This window comes from Globicephala melas, chromosome 20 (assembly GCF_963455315.2).
Source record: "Globicephala melas chromosome 20, mGloMel1.2, whole genome shotgun sequence".
Lineage (NCBI taxonomy): Eukaryota > Metazoa > Chordata > Mammalia > Artiodactyla > Delphinidae > Globicephala > Globicephala melas.
This window is the reverse complement of record NC_083333.1, coordinates 51,456,700-51,478,357: the sequence shown is the minus strand read 5'-3', so window position 1 is coordinate 51,478,357 and position 21,658 is coordinate 51,456,700. Positions and strand designations below refer to the sequence as shown.

General features: G+C 52.3%; 1 protein-coding gene across 6 annotated transcripts in view; it reads right to left on the bottom strand.

Annotated features, from left to right (window-relative positions):
* Positions 1-21,658, bottom strand: part of CUEDC1 (CUE domain containing 1) — a 76,602-nt gene that overhangs the window by 32,305 nt on the left and 22,639 nt on the right. For 2 of the 6 annotated variants that reach the window (XM_030881662.3, XM_060290657.2), the window contains exon 2: positions 19,598-19,671. The exons of the other annotated variants lie outside the window; for them this stretch is intronic. The gene's annotated coding sequence lies outside the window, so the exon portion shown is untranslated. The remainder of the gene's footprint in view (positions 1-19,597; positions 19,672-21,658) is intronic. 6 annotated transcript variants of the gene reach the window in all.

Genomic DNA, 21,658 nt, shown 5'->3' with positions numbered 1-21,658 from the left:
CACATTCTTCACCCCACTATGAAATCAGAATTTCCGGGGCTACAGCCTGGGAATCTGTATGTTAACAAGTTCCCCAGATCATTCGAATGTGCAGTAAAGTGTGAGGACCACTACCTTACAGAGTGATGTGGTTTGGGGCCCCAGATTCTGACTTTAGCTCTATCACTGACCAGCCAAGGGAACTTCAGCAAGTCATTTCACCGCCTGAGCCTTCAGGTACCCATCTGAAAAATGGGCAAGGAGGACTAAATGATCTTCAAGGTCCCTTTCATTCTTGGCATCCTCTGTGTGTGCCCTGAGTCCCCAGATGGTCCACAGCTGTCTGAGCTGAGTTTCGTGGACTGTTCAGTCACTGGAGCAGCTGAGGTACACTGCAGGCACACATTAAAAAGAATTCCTATCTGGCTGATTTATGGAGATCTGCAAAAATACCTTATCTCTGGCTCCAAGCCCTGAAAAAATGGCTTTTGGATTATCCATGCCACCTCCCTGCTCCCCTGAATAGCCATTTTTTTCATTCCAGCCTGAGCCAATCAGGATTCTGTAAACATTAGGCCCACACACCTGGGCTTAATCCACAGTCATCAAACAAACGCTCTGCCACTTCACCCCACAAGCCCAAACTCGCAGCCGCTCTGTCCCTCCCAGGGAAGCCGCCAGCCAGGGATGTGTGGACCCTGCACTCCCTTCCTTCCAGTGTGGGATGGGCACGAGGGCTGGGTCGGAGAGAGCGTGTAGCTGGAATGGCCCCAGCCTACAAGTGGGTTACAAGTCACCCAGACTTAAGGGGTATGAGGCGACAATGAGGACAGTCCAGCAATTGCTGGGACCTTTCCAAAGCAGCTGGACACTCCTTAGTCCCGTATCTCCTTGAGGAGCACTGTTAAAACACGAGGTATTCAGCTAGTGCTCAAGCACTTCTTGCTGGTGGCAAACACGACTGACTCATCCTTCAAGGTTTATGAATCTTTGACAGAGGAGCTGTAGTGGTTTTCAGGCCCACAGCCCACAGACACGGGGTGAATCCGGATTCATGCTCCCTTTGTGTGGCACAAAGGGGGGAACCCATGTGCGTGTGCCAAATAACCAAAGAGGAAAGACCAACAGGAAAGGCAGGAGTGAAAACCCAGCTTCCACAGTGGGAAACATCTGTGAATTGTAGCCAAGGTCTGCTGATCCCAGCCGTTTAAAAATCCTGAAATAGATCATTCTCTCACTCTGAACGTGATGACTGCCCCCAAATGATTGTGCTTTACATGTGCACAGCACTTTACAGTTTCCAGTGCTGGGGGCGAGTTCCACAAGCCAGGCTCTAGGCTGGGCCTGTTCCCCGAGAGCAGGGGCTCAGCTGGCACCATGCTGGGCACTTCACCTCCATGGAATCCTAGCAACAGCCCTACGAGGTAGGAGGTGTTACCTTGCAGATGGGGAAGCTGAGGCACAGAGGAATTAGATACCAAGCGGCTAAGTCAGGATTCTACCCCCAAGCCCATGTTCCCAACCACTCACTGCACTGTCACCCTACTTATAATGAGGAGCCTCTGATCTCTGTATGGGGCACAGAGGGAAACTGAGGCTCCAGAAGGGTTGGGAACGTGGGGTCACCCTGGGGCAGGAGAGAAGCGGCTGCATGGATTGGCCAGGAGCAGGGAGATAGAAAAGAAGGGGGTGCAGTCCAGCTCAGAGCAGAGCAGGCCGGTCCTGCCATATGCCTCCTCTGCTACAGGGGTCCCAGGGCCAACAGGACCCTGCCAGGCTCCGGCTCCCACCCCCAGCAGGGTCCCCCTGTCCGTCCCTGGGCTCTTCAAGCTGGGTTTCCATCCCAACCACAGCGGGCAGCAGCTGAGTGAGTCGGGCCCAGCAGGAGGAAGTGGCCACACTTGAAAATCATTAACATGCAGGGCTGAGCTCAAGCCTTTGTTCTTGAGCAAGGACTGTAGCATTTCACTTTCAGGAAGGAGCTGGGAGGGTGGGGCAGGATCAGAATTGCACAACCAAATGCACAAGCTCAGACACACAGAGGTCCCACGTGGAAAGTCTGCTTAGACGGCCCCTGCGGAAAAGTACGAGCAGACCCACGGACCCTCACATACGGCGGGTCCACACAGAGAGCACAGGCCAACTCATACCCTCTGCTTTTTAAATCAGAGAGGCCTTTCAACAGGGGTAAATCAGGGTCATGTGGTCAATCGGCTTCTAAGTCAGGGACGCCAAGCAAAGGGAGGATGCAGACAGGCATAGAGGGAGGGTGGGAACTCAGGCCTCCCACCCGCCTGACCACAGCGGGAGCCCCAGGTCGGAGAGGGACAGTTCGCCCCACGTCTGGCTGGCAGGGGCAGCCCCAGCTCTGGGTGACTGTCTTCCTACGTGCCCCTCTTCCCGAAACACAGCATCCCTCTTCCAACCATGTGCCCCCCACATCCACCCTGCCCATGTCTCCCAGATGCAAGGAAAGCACAGCAAACAGCCCTCACGGGCACCCCCAGCTGTGAGTGTCCAGGTGAACGTTTCAGGGCTGTAGCTCTTCCCTGAAAGAGTCACATCTCAGCCACCGGCAGTGGTGGGAAAGGCTGTGACGTGAATTAGTTAATTCTGGGACAGGGTGGATGAAGGTTGGGGAGGTGAGAGGAAGGGAAGGGAGAAAAGTCAGTCAACAAGGAGAAACCTGTTTTTAAAAATGTAATACAGGGGATTCCCTGGTGGTGCAGTGGTTGAGAATCCACCTGCCAAGGCAGGGGACACAGGTTCAAGCCCTGGTCCGGGAAGATGCCACATGCCACGGAGCAACTAAGCCCGTGCGCCACAACTACTGAGCCTGAGCTCTAGAGCCCGTGAGCCACAACTACTGAGCCCGCGCGCCTAGAGCCCGTGCTCCACAACAAGAGAAGCCACCGCAATGAGAAGCCCGCGCACCGCAATGAAGAGTAGCCCCCGCTCGCCGCAACTAGAAAAAGCCCGCGCACGGCAACGACGAACCAGCACAGCCAAAAATTAATAAATAAAAAATAAATAAATTTATTTTAAAAAAATGTAATACAGGGAATTCCCTGGTGGGCCAGTGGTTAGGACTCCGAACTCTCACTGCCAACGACGCGGGTTCAGTTCCTGGTTGGGGAACCAAGATCCCACAAGTCGCGCAGCATGGCCAAAAGAAAAAAAATGTAATACAAACAAGAATAAAACAGCTTTGAGCGAGTCCCACGGCCCTTGGAACAGGACCGTCCCTAGATCCCAGGGAACAGACCCCCTGCTCCCCTCCCCACCTCGAAGGGGTCGGTCAGAGGCTAAGGTTTTACCCTGCTCCCCTCCTGCACCTCATTAGAGCTTAACCTCCAGGCCTTCAAGGAAATTGGTAGAAATGAGACCCTTGTCCTTTGTCAATTAGGCCCTCTCACACTCTTGGACAACCCCCTGTTCCCTTTGGGGGTGGCAGAGGGAAGTGGAAAGGAAAGTGGACTTGTTTAGGGAAGCTGCCGGCTCCCAGAGTTGTGGGACGTCTGGCAGGGGCAGGCCACCCACCAGGTCCAGCTCCCCCCCCTCAAAGCCCCTCTGTTTTTAAAGGGCTTTCGGGGACAGGAAGCAATAAACAGAGTCAAGCGTCCAAGATGCAGGGGCTGATTATGCAGTTTGTGGATTTTCCAGGCCTCTTTGTACTCTCCCACCAGCTGCCTGGGGCTCTGCAGAAAAAGGTGCTGGCAAAAGATAGGCTGGTCCTTGGCTTGAAAGGTGGCCTTTTGCCAGGCCTAAGCTGGGTCTGTCCAAGTGTGTGAGGGCACAGCACGCCTTGATGGTCCCACAGCTTCCTTCTCAGAGCCCCAAAGAGAAACCCCGCCCGCCCCATGCTGTGAGAGTCTGGACTCTCTCTCTCTCCAGCTGCAGCTCACCTCTCTGCCCAGCTCTAAGTTACCTCCTCACTTCAAAGGAGGCTGACTCCCAGAATTCCCAGAGGGGAGGGTGTACCACGCCAGGCTGCAGCTGGATAAGGCCAGGTGGGTGGCCCTCCCTCACAAAACACAGCTCAGCTAGTTTAGCTACCCCAAGCGTAGAGCAACTTGGGAAAAGCTGAGACTGATGGGGAAGGTAGTTCTTGGCCACATGGCCTCCCCAGTGCCAAGGTCAGCTCTGGCAGCCGACGTGTGCAAAGCTGTGAGTGCATAGGGTTTGTGAGAATTGTCTCTCACTACCCGGGAACCGATACATGACACAAGTGCATCCACAGAACGGAGAGGCACACAGCCGAGAACTTCAGGTGCAACATGGGATGACATGGAAAAAAACCAAGCGGCAGGGCCAGGTGTCCCACTTTTGTTGAAATGTCTGAGTGTATGCTTGTATATTTGGAGAGGTACAGGGAGGGGTCCAAGTGGATACACACCAAACACTAAGTAGCAGTTGTCTAAAAGGGAGGGTTGCATCGTTACTTCATGTACCTCTGCATCCTTTGAAGTTTTGTTTTCTTTGTTGTTTTTTTTTTTTGCGGTACGCGGGCCTCTCACTGCTGTGGCCTCTCCCGTTGCAGAGCACAGGCTCTGGACGCGCAGGCTCAGCGGCCATGGCTCATGGGCCCAGCCGCTCCGCGGCACGTGGGATCTTCCCCGACCGGGACACGAACCTGTGTCCCCTGCATCGGCAGGTGGACTCTCAACCACTGCGCCACCAGGGAAGCCCTCCTTTGAAGTTTTTATAACAAACATGCATCGTTTTTCTAGTTGAAAGTTAAGAATTATTTTAAAAGGTACACTGCGACATAAAATGTACCGCTGCTATGGAAAACAGTTTGGTGGCTCCTCGAAAAGTTAAACACAATTACCATACGATCCAGCAGTTCCGCTCCCAGAGATGCAGATATTTGAACACCCGTGTTCATAGCAACATTATCACTATAGCCCAAAGGTAGAAAGCACCCAAGTGTCTGTCACCGGATGAACGGATGAACAAAATGTATCTATACATATAGAACCATGGAATGTTGTTATTCAGCCCCAAAAAGGAATGAAATTCTGATACATGCTATAACATGGATGAACCCTGGAAACACGCTAAGCCGGACACAGAAGGACAGACACGGTATGATTCCACTTTTATGAGGTACCTAGAATAGGCAAGTTCTTAGAGACAGAAATCAGAGCAGAGTTTCCCAGGGACTGAGGGGATGAGGGGATGGAGAGAGATTGTTTAATGGGCACAGAGTTCCTATTTGGGATGATAGACAAGTTCTGGAGATGGACAGTGGTAATGACTGCAGAACACCGTATGTATACTTAATGTCACTGAATTGCCACTTAAAAGTAGTTAAAATGGTATGTCATGTTCATTTTATCACAATGAAAATAAAAGACAAAATCAGGCAGGATGAGGCACTGGGTTGTAGAAGAGACTGCGACTCACCGGGCAGAAGGGGGCTCTCCTTGGGCTATGCAGAGAGAGGGCCAACAGCACACAGGAAATCCTGCCTGCACAGAGGGGCTCTTTCCCCATCTGCATGGAGTAGGCCAGGGGACAACGACAGCCCTGTTGACGAGGAATGTTCATATGGTCTGCAGAGTCACACATGCCACGGGGATGGCCGTGCAGGGATACTCTGTGGGACATTTGTAACGGCTGAGTTATGATACACTAGGAAACAGCTATTAGAAAAGGTTAGTGTGTCAGAACATGCAGCGTACATCTTGAGAGCCTCGGACGGGAGCCGGGAGAGGAGAGATGGCTGGCCTGCCCTGCAGGGCGAAAGGAAGAGGACGAGAGAGAGAGGAGCAGCAGAGGGCTGTCCTGGAGGCGCTCTGGCAGGCAGAAACCACTTCTTCACTCGTTCATTGAACAAACATCACAGAGCACCCCCCCAGGTGCTAGCCAGTGGGAAAGTGAGGGCGAGAGGGGGATAAGAGGAACTCAGCTGGTGACGACCTTAAGGCACCTTCACCCCACCACCCACCTTGCTCAAAAAATATACCCATATATAAAACAAGAAATTAAAAGCTGTTCCTCGGGCTTCCCTGGTGGCGCAGCGGTTGAGAGTCCGCCTGCCGATGCAGGGGACGCGGGTTCGTGCCCCGGTCCGGGAAGATCCCACATGCCGCGGAGCGGCTGGGCCCGTGAGCCGTGGCCGCTGAGCCTGAGCGTCCGGAGCCTGTGCTCCGCAACGGGAGAGGCCCGCGTACCGCAAAGAAGAAAAAAAAAAAAAGCTGTTCCTCATCCCCACCTTCTTGAAAAAGGCAAAAATCCCTCTTACTTGAGCTGTTCAATCCAGAACAGGAAATAAGATCAAAACTGCCAGCATGGGCTCCCCCCCAACCCCCCGCCGCCCCCGGGGCCTGGGCCTTATTCCCAGGAGAGGGCCTGTCCGCCAGTTACCAGGCATCCACCCTTACGGGATTCTTTCTTCCTAAAGGGCAGGAGCAGAGAGGAGCACGGGCACGCCAGGGCGGGAGACCAGAGTTTGCGTCCTGTGACCGATGAATCCAGACTCACATGCACAGTTTCCTGAGGTCTCACACCCCTTACCTCCACGTGTGCAAGGACGCAGAGAAGCCACATGTGGGAGCACGTTTACGGTCAATGACAGCTCTGCCTCACTCGAGATAAGAATGTTTAAACAGCGAACTTTGTTATAAAAGGACATTGGGACTTCCCTGGTGGCGCAGTGGTTAAGAATCCGCCTGCCGATGCAGGGGACACGGGTTCGAGTCCTGGTCCTGGAAGATCCCACATGCCGCGGAGCTACTAAGCCCGTGTGCCACAACTACTGAGCCTGTGCTCTAGAGCCCATGAGCCACAACTACTGAAGCCCGTGTGCCTAGAGCCCGTGGTCCGCAACAACGGAAGCCACCGCGATAAGAAGCCCGCGCACCACAACAAAGAGTAGCCCCCGCTCGCCGCAACTGGAGAAAGCCTGCACGCAGCAAAGAAGACCCGACGCAGCCAAAAATTAATTAATTAATTAATTTTTTTTTTTAAAAAAGGACACTGTATCCAGGGCCTTCCTGAAACTTGTAATGTGTGTATGTGTGCGCAGAGGCAAGAGGGGAGCAGGCAGTATAGCCTTCTCAGACACCCACTCCTTCCAGAATTGTACTGCCCAAGAAGGTAGCCACTAGTCACGTGTGGCCAGATAAATTTAAATTTTAATTATTTAAAATTAAATAAAATTTAAAATCGGTTCCTCGGTCATGCAACCACATTTCAAGCGTTTGATGGCCGTCACGTTGAACAGCACGTGTATTAGAACATTTCCAACATCACAGGAAGTTCTATGAGACAGTGCTGTTCCAGAACCTAAGGGGAGCCCTCCTCCTCAGCAGCATGATGTCCCGGTGTACTGTCATTGGGGGGCTTCGTTACAATGATCTGGGGGGGGACCAAGGACTGTGGACAATTGATCCCCAACAGAAAAGCCCTTCCACAACCTTCTGGGAAGGGCAGGTAAGTGCAAAGACCCCCTTCTCCTGGGCAGGCAGAGCTAGGGTGAGTAGTAGGCCCACTCCCCACGGGTGTCCTTGGCCTCAACCAAGATCAAAGCTTTGGCCCGGTTCCCATGGTGAAACCTGACACCCAGGCAGGGAGAAGCAGGAATCCAGCTAGGAGCCCGAGTCTGGTTTCAGAAGCTGCAGGGCCCTGGGCTCAAGGACCTGATTCAGAAAAGTGTCTTCCGCTTGCCCTGCCAGGACGAAGGGGGAGCTTAGCATCGGCAGGGCTCATCCATTGTCCCCTCTCCTGGCTGTGCCCCATGGTGGCCCTTGCATTGCCTCCTTGGGCTTCTGGGAAGGAGTCAGAGGAAAAGGGCAGCTGAGGCAGGGTGTGTGCTGACGGGGTATGGGAGGGCTACTGCTTATTAAAGAAAAAAACCATTTGTTTCCAGGAACCCAATGCACCAGGCTAAGGAAATGAATGCAAAGGGAGTCTGAAAGCACACAGAAGCCCGGGTGCTTGAGCCTGTATCTCAAGAAACTGTCAAGGCAGCTCCTGCCCCTGCAGCACACACACCGCACACAATGACAGAAATGGCTGAGACAGCTTCACTCCTGACTTAACTGATCTCCTCAAGAATTTCCCCATTTGAGTCAAAGGGGAATCCCTGTTCTCCCTGCAGCCTGTCTCAGCTTGGCCCTGAAAGTCAACCAAAATGAGCTGTAAATCTGAAGTTTTTCCTGCAAGCTGCAGATTGGGGGCTAGGGGCTGGGAGGTGGGTGGGCAGCAACCCACAAAGGGTGGGAACAGCTGGAAATGAAGCCCAAGGGAGGACCGGTGAACAGGGCTTCCGGTCCTGACTCTGCCACACAGATCCTTGAGCAAGCTCCTTTTTCCTTTCAACCTTTTTACAAAAATAAAACAGATACAGAAAACTGCACAAAATACATGTAAGTTTAATGAATCATCATAAGGCAAACACCTTTCAACCACTCAAGTCAAGAAATGAAACTCTGCCAGGTGCTCCAAAACCCTCTCCACGTGCCACAAGCTGTTTGCATGGTAATCACTTCCTTGCATTTCTTAACCCTCAAATGTGCATGCCTGAACACTATACTTAAGTCTTGCACAGTGTCTTTAAAGTCTATTTTAATCTACAGGTTCCCCCTTCATCCCTTTTGTTCCTTGTAATTTATGAGCTGCACAACCCAGGCTGTTTAACTCCAGACTTCCCTACTATCTGAAGTTCATGGAACAAGTTTCCTTTTCTCCCTGAGTCTTAGTTACTGCTTCCTTACCAGTGCCACCCTGCCCACCTTATGGCGCTCCTGTCAGCAACAAAAAGAGACAGCCTCAAAGCACATCAGGAAATGCTTATGAAATTACGTTAAGCAAAGGATGCAGGATGCAAACGGATACATATGGTGTGCTTTCAACTACATAAAGGAAAGATGCCTAGGAAAATGGAGCAGAAGAAATACTCCAATCTATCAATAGTTGTCCTGGATGTTGGTGGAATTCTGTACCCCCCTTTTTCTTCCTTGTATTTTCCACAATTAGCATATAACAGTGTGATAGGGGACAAATCATTTTTAAACATTTTCAAGAAAAGAGCGCTCTGAAAGCGTGGCGCGAGATCGAACGTGTCACCGGGCTTGTCTGCTCTCCTGTCACAGGACCACCTGGCTTTGCTCTCTGCTCCCACGGCCACCACCAATCCAGCTGGGATCCTCGGCGTCCCGAGCCTGCTTCCCTTGATGCCTCCTGGCTGGTCAGCCCGTCTCCTTCCTGTCTTTGCTCTGTGCCGCCAGCAGAAGAACTCATCTAAACCGTGCCAGGTCGCTTCCCAGCCCCTCAGTCTCTTGTGTAAAGATCAGACCCCTTCCTTTTTCTGCATCAGCCGTCACCACACTCCGTGAGCATCAGGGTCACCTGCAGGGCTTGTCAAACACACACTGCTGGGCTCTACCCCCAAGGCCACTGGTTCAGGGACCACGGAGCACAGCCGTCTGCACCTCTCCTCTGTCCTCATAAACAAGGCCTGTCCAGCTTTCACGCCCCTCTCAGGTTCCCCTTTTCCGAGAGGCAGTCTCTGGAAACTTCGGCCAGTACTGATGCCCCTCTGCTCTTCCAGGTCAGCCACAGCGCTCAAAGCGGTCTGGTGGCCTTGAAGAGGGGAGAGAGTGCTGAGTGGCCGTGATGACGGGCAAGGTGGCACGTCATCCTTTGCTGCCTCCTTCTATCAGACCTCTATCAGACCTCAGGGCAGACTCAGGGAGGGACACTTCTTCAACGCCCCCACGCCACCCAGGGGGTGTTCTGCGTGTACCAGGGAAACTGGGTCTGTTTCATTCACAGACACCCCAGCGACATTCACACACGGGCTTCTAATGGTTCACTCATTCATTCACTGGCAGGCAAAAAACACTTAGGGAGGACCTACTGTATGCCAGGATATACAAGATACAAATCTCTTTTCACAAAGAACAAGAATGACAATAGCGTGGGTTACAGCAGAAAGGGCTCTGTGAGGAGCCCTTCCAACTGCAGCACGAGAGACAGCTGCGCACACACAACCGTGGCCTGAGAGGCAGGTGTTGGTGCCGCCAGTAAGCACACACAGGTGTGGACGCGCCCTTGTGCAGCCATGGGAAAGGCTTGGCTGCCGGTCACAGGCTTCGTTGTCCCCCAGCTAAGCCACCCTGGAGTCGAGGACAGGATTTATGGGTAGATATTGTTAGGAGAACAGATGTCCAGGCAGGCGGGCAGAGCAACTGGGAACAGTGGTCGTGATTGTGCCAGCCTGGGACCCAGCGGAGGGAGGCAAGAAGACACTGCGGTGTCTGAGGAGCAGACCCCTACCCCGCTTCTTCGAGCACCCGGGGCTCGGGACCCTTAGGCTCTCTGCCCAGCAAGGCATTCAGCAGGCTGAAGACACCATGGACTCTGTAAGGCAGGTTCTGGCTTCTCCATGACCTTGGACAACGTTTACTTCCTTGTGCCCCAGTTTCACTATCTAGTAATACCTTTTTAAAAAGTAAGTAAAGCCAAAAAACAAGATGCTAGAGATCACCGTCAGAAGAATAAAAGGACAGATTAAAAACAAACAACAACGGACCTCCCTGGTGGCGCAGTGATTGAGAGTCCGCCTGCTGATGCAGGGGACGCAGGTTCGTGCCCCGGTCCGGGAAGATCCCACATGCCGCAGAGCGGCTGGGCCTGTGATCCATGGCCGCTGAGCCTGTGCTCCGCAGCGGGAGAGGCCACAGCAGTGAGAGGCCCGCGTACCACAACCACAACCACAACAACAATGCCATTTTGTAAAAGTAAGAGGAAGTACAAGGAGATTGGGCAGGGAAGATCCATCAGCACCTCAGTGTGGAAACCCTAAAGGTACTCGGGCATCCCTGAAGCCAGGATTCTCAGGTGGAGGGGTGCAGCAGGATCTCCGGGAGCTTCTGAAAGGCAAAGGTCCAGGGCCCTCTACTGAACCAGAATCTCCTAAGGTGCACACAATCCTTGTCCTCCAAACCCCAAGCAAGTCAAAGAGGCTCAGGGGGGCTTCCCTGGTGGCGCAGTGGTTGAGAGTCCGCCTGCCGATGCAGGGGACGCGGGTTCGTGCCCCGGTCCGGGAAGATCCCACATGCCGCGGAGCGGCTGGGCCCGTGAGCCATGGCCGCTGAGCCTGCGCGTCCGGAGCCTGTGCTCCGCAACGGGAGAGGCCGCAACAGTGAGAGGCCCGCGTACCGCAAAAAAAAAAAAAAAAAAGAGGCTCAGGGGTATTCTGGGCTGCTCCCAGTGTATCTGGGATAGATATACTAACTCAGAGGTGAATGGCAAATTATTATCTAAAAGAGGGGGAGGGAGGGACAGTGGCTGCAGGGAAAACATCAAGGGAGCTCAGAGACAAGCTGGAGGCGAGACGGAATGTCAATATTGGGGTGCCCTTCCTTTCTGCTCCCCACTCCAGAAATCTGGTACTGGAGAGGAGATAACCTCCTCTTCGCACAGGTTGACCAGTCCTCCAGGGACCTGCTGCTTCAGCCACGTGTGGCCGAGTCCTGGGCTGCTCCTTCCTCTGGCCACCATCCCATCCCAGCACTTTTCCCTAGTCCCGTGCTCTTAACGCCTCGGCCCTAGCAGCCTCACCCTGACCAACTGCAATTTTACGATTCAGAACACAGACCTCCTCCTCCAGGAAGCCTTCCCAGATGCACTCCTTGGCTCTCCCCTACATGGCCTGGGCCTGTTAGATTCTTGCTGCACCATCAAAATGGCAGCACTAGTCACATGATATCGAAGTTACCAATGTGCCAGCTGGTGGCCCTGACAGAGCAGGCATTTTTTGGTCTCATTCAGCTCTCTGTCCCCAACGCCTAGTTCAGCGCCCAGCATAAAGCAGGTAAGCAATAGGTACAGGCGGACCTCGGTTCATTGCCATTCACGTTACTGCACTTCATAGATGCTGAGTTTTTTACAAATTGAAGGTTTGTGACCACCCTGCATCGAGCAAATCTACTGGTGCCATTTTTCCAACAGCGTTTGCTCAGTTTGTGTCTCGGTGTCCCATTTTGGTAATTCTCACCGTATTTCAAACTTTTTCATGATTATTATATTTGAGCTGGTGATCTGTGATCAGTGATCTTTGATGTTACTACTGCGACTGGCTGAAGGCTCAGATGATGGTTGGCATTTTTTTCTCAGTGAAGTATTTTTTAATTAAGGCATGTACATTGTTTTTTTTTTAAGACATAATGCTATTACACACTTAATAGACCACAGTATAGTGTAAACATAATTTTTATATGCACTAGGAAACCAAAAAACGTGTGTGATTCACTTTGCTGCGATATTCACTTTATTGCGGCGGTCTGAAACCGAACCTACAACATTTCTGAGGTCTGCCTGTATATTTATGCTGATCAGGAGAAAGGGAGGGGAGGAAATTTTAAATTAAACAACGGCACACTTTTCAAAACTCTAGGGAAATTATAGCAAATATTTTCTTTAGCGCTGCCTATGTGCCACAGAGAAGCCTGAGACACAGGGAGGGAAGGGCGGCCACGGTGGCAGAGCTGGGTGAGAATCCAGGCAGTTTGGCTCCAGAGTCACTGCTCTCAACCACTCTGCCATGGTACCTGTGGTTCAAAGGGAAAAGAAAAAAGAGTAAAACCTGGAGAAAATAGCTCCCTCTGCAGTCCTTGCTCCTGTGGCTTGGGGGTCACCCTTCAGACAAAGCAGAGATTCAGGCTGCTGCCCATGGGAGCAGAAGCAATTGGTGAAGGCCTCTCTCAGTGAGGTGCCACGGACCCTGCTGCAGCCCCTGGGAGAGCCCGGAAGTTAGCAGTCCCAACTGGGAGCTCCCGGAGGTCAGTTTAGCAACAGGGACAGGGATGATGCCATCCAGGGCCTTTTTGCTCTGGGCCAGTGAGAGGATGTCCCACCAGCCCAGGGGGCTTCATTCAGGAGAGGCTATGAGGAAAAGCAGGGACCCGGGGTGGCATAAAAGTAGGCAGAGAGAAAATGCATTCAGAGTTAACCGGAATGATTGAAAATGGACCATACGCCAGGCACTTGGTGACGTGCGTCCCCACAGGATTTAATTTTCACACCAACCCAGTGAGGCAGCTGCCACTCTCCTCGTCTTACCAACAGGAAACTCGGGCATTGTTCTGCTGGAACAAGAGAGAGCAGGGAGGCAAGGCTCCCAAATCAGGTGTGTTTGGCCAAGGCTGAGTAGAGATGTAAGGGTCTTTGGGTAAAGCGTTAAGGCTACTTGCCCTTTGTTCTCTTTCTTCAAGACAGACCAAATAAAATGGGATTTAGGTGAGACTCCAGAAGAAACTTTCTTGACTGTAAAGAGGTGTTAGAAAGAGCACTTCCCAGGAAAGACCCCTGAACAGTGCATCGCTCCAGCAAGTGCCTGTCCTGCAGCAGGAGACTGGACCGCCTGACCTCTATCACCTGACGCACTCGGAGTTCCCCTCAGACATCTTGACTCCAGCTCCAGTCTCAAGGGAGGCTTTTGGACAACACAAATCTGAGGTCAAACACATCCTTTGCTAAATTTGACAAGCAGATGGGTGGAGAGTTCCGATACTGAAATGAAGCGTGGAGTTGGCGTATTTGATCAACGAGTAAAGCTGGCACGAGCGTGGTACTGAGTGATAAAAGCCTACTGTTTCGCCTGTTGGATAACATAGCTTGTCAAGCCAGTAGCGACCGAGATGACCACAGGAAGTGTGGCAGGCACGCCGCTCAGGCAGAAAACTGCTCAGGAAGCCCGGTCCTGCATGGGCCACCCTCGCGTACTTGCTACTGAGCTGCTGGGGGTCCGTGAGGACACAGAGCAGATCTGCTGTCGCCCTGGGCTGCTCGGGCCAACACTTTTGCCTTGACCTGGAACAGCAGTCTCCCTGCCGTGATCAGCCCGGGAATGCAGGACACCCTGGGCAGGAGGAGGGGGCACCTGGGGGCCTGGATCACATGCAAAAATGCTCAGTCTAGTCTAAAGAGAGGCTCCCAATTCTGAAGTTTCATTTCAAACCAGGCAACTCACTGGTTTGAGTCAAACACAGAATTTACTATTTACCATAGAACAATCATATGACAATGATTTTGCAGTTTACCCAGATGTGGGGCTTCCTTAAGGTAAAAGGGTATCAAAGAGGTTCAAAACCTCTCCACCCTCCCCGGAGAAACCAAGGCCTGGAAAGGTTAAAGGCCTCGTGCAAAGTTCCTGCCGGAGGATCAGCAGGTCCCAGCTCTCCCACCAGCTTCCCGCCCCAAGTGGCCAGCAGCTGCCTCTGTGCTGTGAGTACGGGGCGGCGGGGGGGTGAGGGGGCTGAGTGTCTATAAACCATGGCGCACTCGCTCCACCCATGGCCTCATGACGCACGAGGCTCCACCACACAGGCCAAGCCCAGGCACGGGTCCCCAGCTGGAGGACCGACTATGGCTCCCCCAACCTGGGAGCTCCAGGCCACTGCAAGTCTTCCTGTGCGGTCCCCACCTTCCCCTTTGAATCCCAAAGAGGGGAAGAGGGTGGAGAGCAAAGAAAAATCCCCAGCCGGCAGGCATCGATTTGCCCAAAGCAAAGGCAACGTAAAGGCTGCGCCTGTTTCCATGGAGACGCGATGGGCGAAGCAAAACAGAGCGATAAACACAAACCGTCACCACCTTCTGGGCCAGTGTGACCCATGTTGTCAGGCCAGAGCCCTGACGGGAGGACATCGGAAGGATTACAGGCAATCAGAAGAGCCGCAGACAAACCGGAAGCCCTTTCAGTAGGTAGAGAGCGAGGCAGCACCCCCCACCAGCCCCCAGGCCTACAGATTAGCCTGGCCCCCACTCTTGAGAAAGACCCTGAACAAAAAAAACCAAAGTCCAAAGTGAATCATTATTCACTTTACAAAAGGATTCTTTGCTTGACAAAGGGATTCCTTGAAAGGGCCAGAGCCCAAGGTAGACTGGAGCTTCGCTTTGTTTCATTATTTACTTCTGTGGGCCAGAGGAAGAGGGGGAGAAGGGAGTAACTTGCAGCTGAAAGTTTGTTAGAAAAGATGACAAAATTCCTAAGGGGAAGGCGTAGAGGGGTGGAGACAAGACTGTGCTTCTAAAACATTTGCCGGGAGAGGCCCTCGAGAAATCGAGCCAGGGCAGCTTTCAAACAGGAGGCAAGAGAGCCGAGTGCCTGTGGCCCGTCCCCCGGGAAGGGCACAGCACAGGAGGCGGGCAGCAGAGTTTCCAACAGGTCCCCACGGGGTGGACCCCAGAGCCATCAGGCTGCGAGGAAAAGCAGGGAGCAGTAAGGGGCAGCAGGAAGGCAGGAGGCCAGCAGCAGGCTCAGCAGGTGGCAGGGGTGTCACCCTTTATCAGGTGACATTTATTTATGAAGCATCTCTTTGCATGTGCTTGCCATCCTGGGGAGGGATGCCCTGCCCTTGGAGAGTCTCAACCAGGCCTTCACTCCACTCGGTCTTTTTCATAATTCCTACGAGGAACAAGAAACAAGCGTTGCAACAGCAAGAATATTTCCTGAGCGTGCGAACTAGCCATTGTCTCCTGTACCCCCTCAACCACCCCGTGAGGGAGACATTATTCTTATTCCCATTTACCCATGTGGAGACAGGCACAGAGAGGTAAGTAACTTGCCCAAGGTCATGCAGCTAGTAAGTAGCAAAGCCAGGATTCAGACACAAGTCTGCCCAACTTCAAAGCCTGTGAACACTAGGCTAAATGCCTGCCGCATCAGCCCATTTCACAGACAGAGATGCCGAGGAGGAGAGAATGCAAGCGAGTTGCACTGAAGCAGGGGATGGACTCTGAGGACCAGCTCTCCTGACACACCCAAGGCTTGTTTGACTTGTGATACCTCCCCTGGGAAGGGAAGCCAGCTTTCTTGGTGGGGTACGTGGACTGCTCTGTGGCCATTAAGTCACTCACCGGGTCTGGGCCTCAGTTTACCTCTCTGCCATTCATCAGTATAGTGTGAGTCCCCCACTACCTCGCTGAGAGAGAGGAACTGGGAAGAAACGTGGGGCAAGGTCCAGGGCTGTCATCAGGGAGCCCACGGGAGGAACAGGCTCAGTCCCAGCTCCAGAGATTCACAGAGATCCACAGGCTCTGGGTTGAGCAACGTGATGTTCACAGAGCAAAAGCCTAGGCAGCAGCTCCAGGAGGCATCTGGTTCAATGGTCTGCCCACCAAGGTACACCTGGGAAACTCGGGGACTTCCTGACATGGTTGGCCTTCAGGGAATCAATTTCCAAAACCTCCACTTCCCCGTGGTGTCCTTCCACATACCAGTGTGCTGGGAACCATCGGAGCCCACCAGCTCTCTTTCGAGGTGGCCCTCCTCAACGCTTCCCCGAAGAAAGGCCCATTCCCCCAGCCACCCAACTTTACTCTGGTGCTTTGCCCTGGTAAAAGCCACCAAACAAAGGGACAACTCAAGAATGCAGCACTCCTGGGAGGAGTCTCCTGAGGATGGACATTGAGAAGGGAGCTGGCCTTATTTTACCAAGACCTTCTCTAGCTTATCTACCCATCTGTTTATTTTAGAATTAGGAAGGAAGGAAGCTGACACAGGGACACCTGTTTAACACATTTATTGGAATAAAAAAATGGAGTCAGAGTTTTTCCAACACAAAGCATGATTTGGCTGACGGTCTAACAACGAGGTCCAGCTTTGCCAGTTACGGCAGACATTTTCCATAACTGTGTGGGCGGAGTTTGCCGTTCTAGGCTTTGACAAAATAAGCCTGGAAATACGCTCTGCTTAAAGTTATGAGAAAAGAATTTTATATGTGAAGTTTTAAATGTGTAAGGAGATACAGTTTTTCAAAATTCTTTTGGCAGGTGTGGGAGCAAAAAAAGTTTGAAGCCTGTGTCTTTACTTCCCTGGAGCCACACTCAGAGGCTGTAGCTTCCACACCACCCACTGGGCCATGAGAGTAATAGGTTCTCAAGAGAAGGCAGCCGCAGTGCATATGACAAGCATTCGACCTGGACCCAGGGTGCAAGTTTATTTCTGCTACTTCTTAGCTGTGTGGATCTGGTTAAGTCACCCAAACTCCCTGAGACTCAGCTTCCCCATAAGCAAATGGGAATAATACCATATGAAGCATATTAAAAATCCTGATGTGGGGCTTCCCTGGTGGCGCAGTGGTTAAGAATCCACCTGCCAATGCAGGGGACACGGGTTCGAGCCCTGGTCCGGGAAGATCCCACATGCTGCAGAGCAACTAAGCCCGTGTGCCACACCTACTGAGCCTGCGCCCTACAGCCCGCGAGCCACAACTACTGAAGCCCGCACGCCTAGAGCCCGTGCTCCGCAACAAGAGAAGCCACCGCAATGAGAAGCCCGCGCACCACAACGAAGAGTAGCCCCCGCTCTCCGCAACTAGAGAAAAGCCCGCGCGCAGCAACGAAGACCCAACACAGCCAAAAAAAAAAAAAAAAAAAAAAAATCCTGATTTGATGATGATAACATTAAATGAATAACAGAGAAGTGCACGGCACGAACAGCACCAAATAGTAGCCAACCAGCAAGTGTTTTCTGTTTGGCTTGGACAACCTGATGGCCTCTATCTCCAGATGGTACTAATAACTGATATTTACTGAGCACTTACTATGTGCCAGGCACTGGACTAGGTGCTTCACAGGCCCCAGTTCATTTTGTCTTCACATCCATCCTATCGGCAAGGTGTCATTCTTATTCCTCGATTTATAAGCACAGAAAGCTTACACACTTGCCCAGCTCAGTCGGCTAGAGGTTAAAGGCCCAGTGGGTCTGTTCAGTTCCAGAGCCCGTGCTCTAAACCCTCCCTATTCAAAGTGCGGCCTCCGACTGGCAGCATCTGCACCGACTGGGACCTTATTAGAAATGCAGGATCCCAGGGCCTACTCCATACCTACTGAATCAGAATCTGCATTCTAGCAAAATCTACGGTTGATTCCCATGCACATCCCTGTTGGAGAATCCCCGCTCTAGATCACCAGTCCAGCTGATTTACAACCTGGTTTTATCTTGCTGAAGGCAATATTAGAATGTTTGCTTTCTCCACACGTGCACACACACAGCTGGCAAGTAAAGCAAGCAAGGTGGTTAAGGGTTACAATAATCCATCAGTGACACATGCAAAAGGCGTATTTTAAAAAGGGCTGGGAGGACTCACGTCAAACACTCATCAGTGGTTACCTCTGAGGAGTGGTATGGGATGGGGAGAAGGGGTGGTGGAAGGGGGGGCCATTTGTTTTATTTGTTTATATTTTTCGTTTTTAATATTTATTTATTTATTTGGCGGCACCGGGTCTTAGTTGTGGCATGCAGGATCTTTAGTTACGGCATGCGGACTCTTAGTTGCAGCATGTGGGATCTAGCTCCCTGACCAGGGATCGATCCCGGGCCCCCCGCCTTGGGAGCATGGAGTCTTAGCCTCTGGACCACCAGGGAAGTCTCAGGCCATTTGTATTATGTGAAATTTTTAATAAAAAGAATGGAGTTGTTTATTGGTTACACAATTTTTCATAAAAAGCATGACAGTTCCCCGGAAGGCCAGGAAGGGGGTCCCTAGGGAAGTGTTGGTAGAAGAAAAGGGTTGCTGGGCTTGTAGTCATAAGAACTGGATTCAAGGCCAGGCTCTGCCCCTAATTTGCCTCGGGACAGCAGGGCTCTCACTTGGCATCTGTGGGCCTGTGTTTCCCCCACTATAAAGGGGGGTCGCCCCACGTACCCTTCCAAGCCCCACAGCATGGGTGCAGGGACCAACCGTGCAGCGAAATGCACAAGAGGCCTGTGTGAAGGGCAGGGTGCTGTGTTTCTTGAAAGGAAAAGCGACGAAAGAAAGCAGTGAAACATTCCCCCTCACTCATTCCATTCCCCAAACACAGGCAGTCCATGACTTTATAAGGAAGACACACACAGCAACCTGGATTTAGAGTCCGTGGGAGCCCCAGGCTGATTTTCAAACCCTTATTCGAACTTAAAAGTTAGGTTTGGACGTGGTTCAAAACACAGAGAGAAAGGGCTTTCTCAGCATCTTGCCCAGTCTCTTTGCTCCTCGCCGGGTTTCTCTGCAGGCTCAGGACTCGGGGATGCTGTGTTGGGGCGCAGATGCTCCCCTCTGCTGTGCCTTCCATGCCTCCCCACACACGGCCCTAGCCCCGGCGCTGCCTCCCAGCTGCTCTGAGGGTCCACAGTTCGGCTCCCTCTGGCCGATGCCTTAGTTTCCCCACTTTTATCTTAGAACCGGAAGGAGCAGCAAGCCGTCCCCTAGCTTGTCTCGGGGGAGGGGTGGAGTCTGGGTCCACAGGGATAAAGGCACTCGCTCCAACCCACAAGGCTAGCTTAAAATAAATAGAGCTGGGTCGGGTTCTCTATGACCTTTGGAAATACCTCCTTTTCCTTAAGATTTTTCCATCATTCCTTTGCAACTTGTCCCCTCATTCTGAGAGATGCACAAATCTGAAGACTAAAAGCTGCTGTGCTTTTCCTCAAACCGAATGATCCTAAAACCACACAGTCTGAAGGTATCATTGAAACTGAGCCAGAAAAGAATCCCGTCAGATTTTCCAGTGAGAACCAGGCCCTTCGAAACCATTACGAGCTTCAGCTACAGTGAAGTAATGGCGAAAGAAGTAATGGCGAAAGAAGCCTCCACGCAGGCAGTTCCAGCCCCAATATACTTACGTGGCCTTAGGCACCTAACGTCACCTCTCCGAGCCTCAGTTTTCTCATATGCGAGACAGTGAGAGAACCGGCACCTTTCGGGTTTAAAAAGAAGATTCTAGATAAGAATAAAGCCTTTCGTGCAGAGTAGGAGCTCGGTAAATAGCAACTATTACCATCATGATCATCTCACTCAGGACCATCCAACCCAAAGACAGGGGTCTGTCTAAATCAGTTCTCCACTCTTGTCACACATTAGAATCAACTAAGGAAAGTTTTTTCCTTTTAAAAAAATACCAGTGCCCAGACCTTATCCCCAGTGACTCTGATTCAGTCGTGTGGGTTAGGCCCGAGGGAATCAGTACATTTGTTACAGCTCTCCAGGTGATTCTAATGTGCACCTGTGATTGAGAACTGTGCTCTGAATCCTTGCTTCTCAACCTTGAACGTGCACACGAATCTCCTAGGGGCCTTGCTAAAATGCAAGTTCTGACTCAGCAGGGTTAGCGTGAGGCCTGAGAGTCTGCATTTTCAACTAGCCCCCAGGTGACGCCAGTGCTACTGCTTCATGGCCTCAGGAAGAACGGCACCCAAAACCCAAGGTCTTGGGCAGATGGCTGGCAAGTTTATAAGATTCTTCTCTGGAAGTCTCAAAGGCTGGCTCTGTCTAGCCAGGCTAGAGCTCACTGCCTCCTGGAAGTAGACAGCCAACTATATGCCCTCAGACTGGAGCACAAGGACCCAGAACCAGAGCTTGTCCTCAGATGACTCTCTCTTCGGCTTCATGTTGTTGTTTTTTGGCGGTGGTGGGTGAGGCAGGGAGGGGTGGTCTTAGCAAGAGCCTGCAGACACGCGTGGCCACAAAGGCACACTAGCAAGTTAATCATGACACCGCACCCTGCATTCCTGTGGAGTTGCCTTCTCAACACCGTCGAAGACAAAAGCCAGAAGGAAAGGGTCCTAGTTACTTTCGCTCAGATCGGCGGGGTGTAGGAGGGCATGGCCCGACCTGGCACCATGGCCCATCCAGAAGGAGCTGAAAACAACTGCACCTCTGGTCCGCCTGCTTCCTCTGAGCAGCCAAGCAGGAAAGCTTCCTGCCTGGAGCTGGCTAGGTAAGTGCACAGTTGAAGGGACTCCAGGGAAACATGAGGTGGGAAGGGGCTGGACGGGCAAGTCCCTCCGGCTTTGAGGGTGGTGCATTTTGTGACCCTAAACAACATCAACAACCCAACACTGACGGGGCACCTATTACGTGCCAGAGAATTTTACAGAAATACTCTAATTGGATCCTCACGTCAACTTCGCAGGTCAGGCATCACTGCTTTCATTGTACAGGTGAGAAGACTGAGGCTCAGTGGATAAGTAATGGAACCTACAGAGGACAGAGTCAGGATCGGAAGCCAAGCTCAAAACTTAAAATCTCTCGATGCCTCAACTTACCCTTTCACAAGAAAGGGAAAAGCGTATAAATGAACAGAACTGAAAGTGGCTTCGTTATTAATCATTATCCTCATCAGAAGTGTTGTTAAGAGATACTGGGAGAAACGGTTGGTGTCTGTCCTGACGTTCAGGTGGCTAAGCCCAGACCCCTGCAGTCCCCAGGCCCTTGAGGGGAGGGTGAAATGCACCTGACGACTCCAGGGTGAGTACAGGAGACTTCAGGGGAAGGCCCGGCTGTGGGATACAGCTAGGGTCCAAAAACCCAACAGCTCAAGGAAGCAGACGGAGCTGAGTCACAGCTGCATGTTCCCAGCACCCGGGCCACCATGCCAGGCCCAAGGCTGGAAATGTGCCCATGGGCCCTGAGGGACAACCTGAACCTGTGCCCCAGCGCCTCACCCCTGCATAAGTCATGGAGGCTTCCTGAAACAGCCGGGGGCCGTTCAAGGACTACAGCACCAAGGGCCAAAGAGGCCATGCTGGGAGCCTCTGTCCCATTGGCCCCAGGCCCCTCCTCCCAGCACCCTTGCAGCTCTGGATTAATATTACACCCATACAACCCCGACAGTGGCTCCTGACCATCCAGCTCCGTGAAGGTCTGAGGCTTAACATACAGACAAGCTGGAGATGGAGGGGAAC